The sequence below is a fragment of the Lutra lutra genome, chromosome X (assembly GCF_902655055.1).
Source record: "Lutra lutra chromosome X, mLutLut1.2, whole genome shotgun sequence".
Classification (NCBI taxonomy): domain Eukaryota; kingdom Metazoa; phylum Chordata; class Mammalia; order Carnivora; family Mustelidae; genus Lutra; species Lutra lutra.
Window position 1 is genome coordinate 15693149 of NC_062296.1, and position 9102 is coordinate 15702250.

Below are 9102 nucleotides of genomic sequence, written 5' to 3' on the forward strand. Positions count from 1 at the left end.
CCAATTTATATCTTTCTTGCATTTCCTCTAAACTTTTATAACAATTGCAATGTATGTTTCAGAGACTTACCTGGCACTCAGTAAATAACTCATGGGACACGCTACAGAATACTATGCAGCCATTAAAAGGAATTGGTAAGTCTTAGGTCCGTCAGGTATGAAAAGGTGGGGGAATGGGCACTGAAGACTTTTTTTTGTATAGCAGACAATTCTGTACTGCTTGGTCCTTGTATGATTATCATTTGTTACCTATGTGATTTTTATAATTGAAGGAGACAGGAAGGAAGAAAGGGAGGGGAGAGAGGAAGAAGACAAGACAGGATGGAAGAACGCAGACAAAACAGGTTTCCTCTATAACTAATATCATTCTGTACGGTTTGAGAATTTTATACTGAGCATGCATTACTTTCATATTTTTTCCCAAAATGGGAGAAAGATGAGAAGGAGGAAAAGAAGAGAAAGAGAGAAAGAAAGGGTAGAGAGTAAGGACCTTTATTTTATACTTCATACAGTCATAGGTAACTGGGTTCTTCTGTGAGGAATATGTGTTTCTTTCATCATTTAAAAAAATGTAAAGGCAGGAAGAAAGGAAGGAGAGAAGGAAGGAAAGAGGGAGGTAGGACAGAAGGAAGGAAGCATGGAAGAGAGGAAGAAAGACACTTACCTGAGAGCTGGATTCCTTTAACTTCCCACCCCGTGTCACTATGGAGTCCAGAAGAATTTGCTCTACGAATGACCAGATCTGGTCTCCAAATCCCTATGCTTGATGTGAAATGGGACAAGCAAGATGCAGGAAGCCTCCTCATCAGCTGGTCCTGCCTCGGTCACAGGTTTGTTGTTGTTGTTTTTTTTGTTTTGGTTTGGTTTTTTGTTTTGTTTTTTTCCCTAGATCAACCCAGCCTCTCTGCTCTTAGCTTTATGGGGCTAATTGACCAGGGCAGATCCTCTTTCTGCAGCTGACAGTACGTCATGGGGCTGCTCTCCCGAGCATGAAATCAGCCTGAGCAAAGTTCTCAGGTTATTACATACCTATAATAACCCATTCATTTCGGGGCTCTTTCCCGGTGTTCACTAAGGATTATCTGCAGTTGCTAGTTGATTATCACTTTAATTAAATTGGATATATTAAACCGGTACTTGCTCACTTAACCAAGGCTCATTTCACTTTATTGAGAAAATGGGGATCGGGAAGAGTGTTCAGAACTATGAGCAGAAATCGGGGGCCAAGGAAGTACCAGCACGTTCACGTCTCAGGCCATCAGTGAGACGGAGGCAGCTTCTTACCCTCACTGCCGATCCATTCTTCAAGTTGCTTCGAAAGTAGATTTACAGAACTGGTTTTATGTCATTCTCAAGCGGGGGGAATGCAGCTTTTGCCCCCAGAGGTGTCCTTATAACCGTTTGGAATGATGGAAATATTGTCAAATCCCATCAAGCCTCTGGGGATGATTCCCGCCAGCCTCCCCGTTTCCAAGGTCAGGACCCTAAATTCAGAGGGTACAATGACTTGCTCAAGGTCACAGAGATTATGAGAGCAGGAGTTAGGACTGAGGGTCCTTGGTTCCCAGGCCAATGTGTTTTCCCCCTCATCCACACCCTAAATGGGAAAATTCAGTCTAATGAACTGAGACAACCTGTCATCTGTAGGCTAGTGGCTCTCCCTGGGTGGGGGGTAGGGGGAAGGGGAGGAGGGGGCATATAAGAATTATCCATTACTCATCTCCAAGCTCAGAAACTGTGAATGGTGTGGATGAGAGCCCAGGCTTTCCAGAAAGGTAGACTAGAGTTTGATTCTCAGTTGTGTGATATGGAGCCCCCAGTGTCCTCATTTGTAAACTGTGGCTAATGGCATTCCCGTCATATCCCTGTGAAGATTATAGGAGACAGTGGGTGTCAAGGGCTGAGCTCAGGGTCTGACCTGGGGTAACTGGGCCACTCACCACTGCTATCTCTTCCCACTGTGTGCAAGGCTGAGCTTTTGTGGCCCACACCCCACGTGGTCCACACAGATTACGAGGGGGGGTGGAGCGGTGGCCAAAGATCATCTTCCCTTTTCTTTGGCATTGGCTTCTACTTCACACCAGGTCTGCTCACTGGTCTGCCTCCCCCACCCCCATGACACTATGAGCTCTGGAAGGACAGAACTCCATGTTGTTCAGTGGCACACACACTGCCTGGCACAGAGGGAGGGCTCGTTGGATATTTTTCTTAATTTTATTTTTTATAAACATATATTTTTATCCCCAGGGGTACAGGTCTGCGAATCGCCAGGTTTACACACTTCACAGCACTCACCATAGCACATACCCTCCCCAATATCCATAACCCCACCCCCCTCTCCCAACCCCCCTCCCCCCATCAACCCTCAGTTTGTTTTGTGAGATTAAGAGTCACTTATGGTTTGTCTCCCTCCCAATCCCATCTTGTTACATTTATTCTTCTCCTACCCCCTTAACCCCCCATGTTGCATCTCCTCTCCCTCATATCAGGGAGATCATATGATAGTTGTCTTTCTCCGATTGACTTATTTCGCTAAGCATGATACCTTCTAGTTCCATCCACATCGTCGCAAATGGCAAGATTTCATTTCTTTTGATGGCTGCATAGTATTCCATTGTGTATATATACCACATCTTCTTTATCCATTCGTCTGTTGATGGACATCTAGGTTCTTTCCATAGTTTGGCTATTGTAGACATTGCTGCTATAAACATTCGGGTGCACGTGCCCCTTCGGATCACTACGTTTGTATCTTTAGGGTAAATACCCAGCAGTGGATATTTAATAAACAAATGAATACATGACTATGCCTTCCCCCCACCCACTAAAGGTGCCCCTGCTAAGGACAGGGAAGCCATCTCTGTTCCCCTCAGGCCCAGCCCCAGGAGCTGGCACAGTGTCTGGCACATAGTAGATGCTTCATGCATGTTTGTTGAACTGAAAAAGAATTTCGAGGAGAAGAATATATTCATATGTACTTGGATATTTTTTTAAAGTTTTATTTATTTATTTATTTGAGAGACAGAGATCACAAGTAGGCAGAGAGGCAGGCAGAGAGAGAGCGAGGAGGAAGCAGGCTCCCCGCAAAGCAGAGAGCCCGATGTGGGGCTTGATCCCAAGACCCTGGGATCATGACCTGAGCCGAAGGCAGAGGCTTTAACCCACTGAGCCACCCGGGCGCCCCTGTACTTGGATATGTTAAGAAAATTCTGTGGGAGAAGACCCTGATGAGAAGAGCTGATTCTAGAAAAGGAGACTGAGAAGGGTTTGTATGGGAGTGAAACTTACTTTCCTCTGCATATGTTTTTGTTCTGCTAGAAGTTTCATCATTTCCATGTGTTACTTTTTCCAAAAAAATCACTATGTTTACTTTTTTTAAAAGTTTTTTTTATTTGACAGAGATAGAGATCACAAGTCAGCAGAGAGGCAGGCAGAGAGAGGGGGTGAGAAGCAGGTTCCCCACTGAGCCGAGAGCCCAATGTGGGGCTTGATCCCAAGACCCTGAGATCATGACCTGAGCAGAAGGCAGAGGCTCAACCCACTGAGCCACCCAGGCGCCCCACTATGTTTACTTTTATTTAAAAATCCAGTGTAGTGCGGGATGCCCGGCTGGCTCAGTCGGCAGAGCATGTGACTCTTGATCTCAGGGTCATGAGTTCAAGCTGCACACTGGGAGTAGAACCACTAAAAAAAAAAAAAATCCAGTGTGGCACAAATGAAACAACTGGCTGAAAAATGAAAGATGCATAAAAATGAAGAGGCTGGAAGTCTTTGGTCAGGAAAAAAAATGCCACCTGAGGAGGGAGGGCTTCAGTGGTTATCTTCCGCTCTCTGGAAGGTTAGAAGGAGAAAGTTGACCATCTGTTCTCTGTATCTAGAGTAATAGGAAATGGGCTGAAATTGTAGTGGGAGATAAGAGTTAAACATAAGTAAGTCATTACTGCTGATAGGAGTTGATAAACACCAGAAAAGGCTGTCACGGGATGTGATGAGCCATCCTGGAAACTCGAAGGTCTCGAGAGCTCATGGGGCTCTGCTGATTTGCTTGTCCTCCCACAGAGCGAGATGGCTGAGCTTACTGAGACTCTGTCCCTGTTTCTGACGCTAGAAGAGACCTTTAATCTGGTGAAGGTCCATGCTATTATCATTCCCTCTTCCCTTCCTGGTGTGAGTATTACCAGGCCAAATGAGAGGCAGGTGATTTCCATCCAACATGGCCCCCAACTGCAAATCAGCCATTGAGTTTGGGTCTGAACCATAGAAATAAGGAAAGGATCCAATGCTGGAGGAAAAAATCATCAGTGTTGGGGACTTGCTAAGCGATTTTCAAGGGGAATTTTGATTAGGTCTGCCTGCCACCTTAAACACTCCCATCCAGCCGACTCCCTGCTGGTTGTCATTCCCATCATAACTTCATAGATTTGCTACATAAGTGGGCGTCCTTTATCAACACATTTTTAGACATCACCTAAATGTGCATGCTTTTTTTTTTTTTAAAGATTTTATTTATTTATTTGACAGACAGAGATCACAAGTAGGCAGAGAGGCAGGCAGAGAGAGAGGGAAGGAAGCAGTCTCCCCACCGAGCAGAGAGCCTGATGCGGGGCTCCATCCCAGGACCCTGGGATCATGACCTGAGCCAAAGGCAAAGGCTTTAACCCACTGAGCCACCCCAGGTGCCCAATGTGCATGCTTTTAAACACAACATAGAAGGGACCGTACCACAAGAGAGGCAGCACAGCAGCGTAGTTAGTAAAAAAGACTCTGAAAGCAGACTGCTTGGGTTCTTTCTTGTCTCAATGCCTCAGCTTCTTCCTCTGCAAAATGAGGATGTTGATGATGATGATGACGATCGTATCCATGATCATCACAGTATAAATGAGGTAATATATGTAATGCACTTAGAATACTGCATGGTTCATAATAAATGTATTTTTGACCTCACCAGCATTTAGTCAAGAACACTTGATGAGTGTAAGATGCTGGCGATTCGGCAGTAAACAAAACAGAGAACTCTCTCTTCTCATAAAATTTATGTTCGCATGTTCTAGAAACAGAGCTGAGGTCAGTGTGCCAGGAGCAGAACAAGGTAAGGAGACCACAGTGAGAGGAGAGACATACTGGAGAGCCAAAACACACACACAGGCTCTGGTGGGCCATTTTCAGAACTTTGACCTTATTCTGGAGAAACAGAGAGCCATCCTTACAGAGGTGTTTTTGTTTTTGTTTTTGTTTTTTTAAACATGTGACTTCAAAAAGACATCAAACCTGCGGAAGAAAGTTGTAAGAAAATTGCAGTTAGGGTTCCCTGGGTGGCTCAGTGGGTTAAAGCCTCTGCCTTCGGCTCAGGTCATGATCCCAAGGTCCTGGGATGGAGCCCCACATCAGGCTCTCTGCTCAGCAGGGAGCCTGCTTCCTCCTCTCTCTCTGCCTGCCTCACTGCCTGCTTGTGATCTTTATCTGTCAAACAAATAAATAAAATCTTTAAAGCAAACAACAAAAAAAGAAATTTGACCCTCGCCCCTAATGTTTTGACAGTAAAAAAAGAAAACAGTTTGTTAAAGGAATGGAAGCCAACCATCAGCCTACTTGTGATTTCTGTCTGTCACATAAATAAATAAAATCTTTTTTAAAAATTGCAATTAGTTGACATTTTGATGTGCCGGATCATCTCTCTTTACTTTTTTTTTGAAACACTCCAGCGGTGGCACATGGGATACATGATCTCGAGGTTGTGAGTTTGAGCCCCACATTGGGGGTGGAGAATACTTGAAAAGAAAAATCTTCTTTAAAAAAAAATACTTAAGAGTAAATTGGAGCTACGGTGCCCTTTTACCCCGAACACCTCAGCTGGCATTTTCCTAAGAATAGAAAGAGCTTCTTACATAACCACAGTATAATTATCAAAATTGGGCAATTTACCTTGATGTAATCCCATCTCCTCTATGGTCCATGTTAACATTAAGCTACTGTCTCACTACGATCATCTATCGCAGTCTTACCCTCTGATCCAGGAGCAATCAAGGATGACCAGTTGCTTTTAGCTGTCATTATGTCTTAGTGTCCTTTAATCTGGAAATATTCTTTGGACTTACCTTGACTTTCATGACGTCAACATTTCTGAAGTGTACAGGACAGCCATTTTGCAGAACATCCCTCAGTTTGGGTTTGTCTAATCTTTCCTCCTAGTTCTGGTGATGTATCTTCAGCAGGAAGAGCACAGAAGAGTTGTTGTGTCCTCAGGGCATCATGAAGACACAGGATGTCACTCTGTCCCATGATTGAAGATGCAAACTTTGATCAGTTGGTTAAGGTGGACATTCACCAGATTCCTCCTGAAATCTGAGAAGTTTTAATTTTTCCACTTGTAATTCACAAGTGATCTACAGGAAATTACTTAGAGTCTGCTTAGACTTATTTACTTAGAGTAAATACCCTGTTCCTCCCTGTCTTAGTCTTCTGGAGCTACTGTAACAAAATACCAGAGACAGGGTAACTTATAAACAACACACATTTATTTCTCACAGTTCTAGAGACTGGGAAGTGCAGGATCAAGACACTGGCCAATTCAGCGTCTGGTGACAGCCCACCTTATGGCTCATAGATGGCCATTTCTTGCTGGGTCCACACATGGCAGAAGGAATGGGGAAGCTCTTGGGGGGGTCTAATCCCATTCAAGAGAGCTTCATCTTAATGACCTCCCAAAGGTCTCCAAATACTGTCACAGTGGGGATTGGGATTTTGACATATAAACTTTGGCTCCTCTGAATTCTGTTAACAATAGTGGAATTAAAACTTTAAAAAAAGAAAAAGCATGGCATTGCAAAGAAAGCCCTTCCACAGCCTGGTCCCTGTGGACTTCTTCCTCTCCCTCCCCTACTGTTCCACGTCCTCAAGTCCTACACTGAGCCTATAGTGAACCATTTAGAATTCCCCAAATGTCTCATTCTCTTTCATTCTTCTCTGCTTTTGCAAATGTTGTTCCCTTGGTCTAGAATATTCTTTTCACAGTCTGTTCTCCCCCACCCCTTGGCTACCTGAAGATTTTCTACTCATCCCTCAAGACTTGACATAGTTATTTGCTTTTCTTCTGTGAAGTCTTCCCTGAGCCATTCCTTCCCCTTCCCATCCCAGGTAGAAATTATCATCCAAGCCATTGTGGGACGAGAGTTCCTCTCCTTTGGTGCCATCTTTCTGGACTTCTAGGAGAGATAAAATCACCTTTTCAGGTTCTTTTTGTCCTAATGTATCAAGGGTAATAATTGGCCCAGTTGATGAAAGTGAAGCCCCAGTGCCCAAGTGCTGGCATCCCTAAGGCTTTGCAATGGTAGGATTCCCAGGAGAGCGGAGGCCTGCTCAGACCACCCTGGGGATATGGGTAGACCCGAGCTCAAAGGAACCTGGAGCGCAAGGAAGAGGGAGACAGGCTTAGTTAAGTAGGAGACACAATTCAGTTGAGTTTTGAGGCTTCGATAAGGGCACACCTTATCCCTTAGTGACCTCCAGATCTTTTATAAATTTTTTGAATGTAACCTTTACACCCAGCATGGGGCTTGAACACACAACCCAGGGTCAGGAGTTGCGTGCTCTACTGTGCCCTCCAGATCTTCTTTTTTCTTCTTTTTCTTCTTATCTGACAGTGAGCTGAGAACATCCAAGTCAGTCACACCCCTCACCTCAGCTGGAAAACTGTGTAAGATACCTTAAGTTCATCCTCCTGCAAAGGTTTATAGCTTCCTGGGGCACCTGGGTGGCTCAGTGGGTTAAGCCTCTGCCTTTGGCTCAGGTCATGATCTCGGGGTCCTGGGATCGAGCCCCACATCGGGCTCTCTGCTCAGCAGGGAGCCTGCTTCCTCCTCTCTCTCTCTTTGCCTGCCTCTCTGCCTACTTGTGATCTCTCTCTCTCTCTCTCTCTCTCTGTCAAATAAATAAATAAAATCTTTTTAAAAAAAGGTCTATCACTTCCTGAAACATTTCTTTCAGGGTTTTTGGAGATGAGTCTCATTAGCAGCTCTTAGGTCCCACCAAAGTTCTGCGGTGTTCAGCGCCCTCCTGTTGAAGGCCACTAGGAACACATCTGTATTTGAACAAGTTGCTTTTATTACTTGTTGCCACAAGAGAGAACACACGCTGTGGACGAACCGTGAGGTATCTCAGCAAGAGAGAGTTAGGAAAGACTTCTGACAGTATTTGGGCTTTGGTTGGGGAATCTGGGGATGGTATAAGGAGGCAAGGATTTGCTTTAGATTAGCTGCCTTCCGAAAGCAGGGACAATTCCATGATTGGGTATCTCAGTAAGTCTGATCTACAGAGAGAACCCACTACTGCAGGAATAAAGCTGTAGTTGTCCCCTCTGACCCACAGGGGATCCATTCCAAGATCTCCAGTGGATGCCTGAAACCATGGACAGTATCGAACCCTACATAGACCATGTTTGTTCCTACACATATATATATATATAGATATCTATGACAGTGTTTAATTTATATATTGGGCATGGGAAGAGATGAACAACAATAACTAATAATAAAATAGAACAATGATGACAATACACTGTAATAAAAGTTCTGTGAATGTGGTCTCTCTCTCTCTCTCTCTTAAATATCTTATTGTCCTCTTTTTTGTGATGACGTGAGATGTTTAAACACCTAGCAACGAGATGCAGTGAGGTGAATGATGTAGGCATTGTGACGTAGCGTCAGGCTACTGGGGACCTTCTCATGATTCATCAGGAGGGTCATCTGCTTCTCGACTATGGTTGACCCTGGGTAACAAACTGTGGAAAGCAGAACTGAGGACAAAGAGGGGTTCCTTTACCTTAATTTGTAGAGAGGCAGCAGTCACTCACAATAACCAGGAGAGGGAGATGTTTGGCATTTTGTGGGCTACAGGGTAATCTTGTTTTTGTCTCTACTTAAACAGAATTGTGAAACAGCCTTGTTTGATCTTACTCTATCGTGAATCTTAGAGTAACCTTGGCTGACACTGGTTTTCTGTAAGATTGTTTGTGTTTAACGGGAGAATAACGTAGTCTAGCGGTGAGTACCAAGGCAGCTTGTACCAACACTCAGGCCTCTCTGTGAGCATCAGACTGGATGACAG

The 9102-nt window shown here is 44.4% G+C and overlaps 1 protein-coding gene across 1 annotated transcript in view; it reads right to left on the reverse strand.

Annotated features, from left to right (window-relative positions):
* Window positions 1-801, reverse strand: part of ADGRG4 (adhesion G protein-coupled receptor G4) — a 102204-nt gene extending 101403 nt beyond the window's left edge. The window contains exon 1 of the mRNA XM_047716586.1: window positions 665-801. The gene's annotated coding sequence lies outside the window, so the exon portion shown is untranslated. The remainder of the gene's footprint in view (window positions 1-664) is intronic.
* Between the last annotated feature and the right edge of the window lie 8301 nt (window positions 802-9102).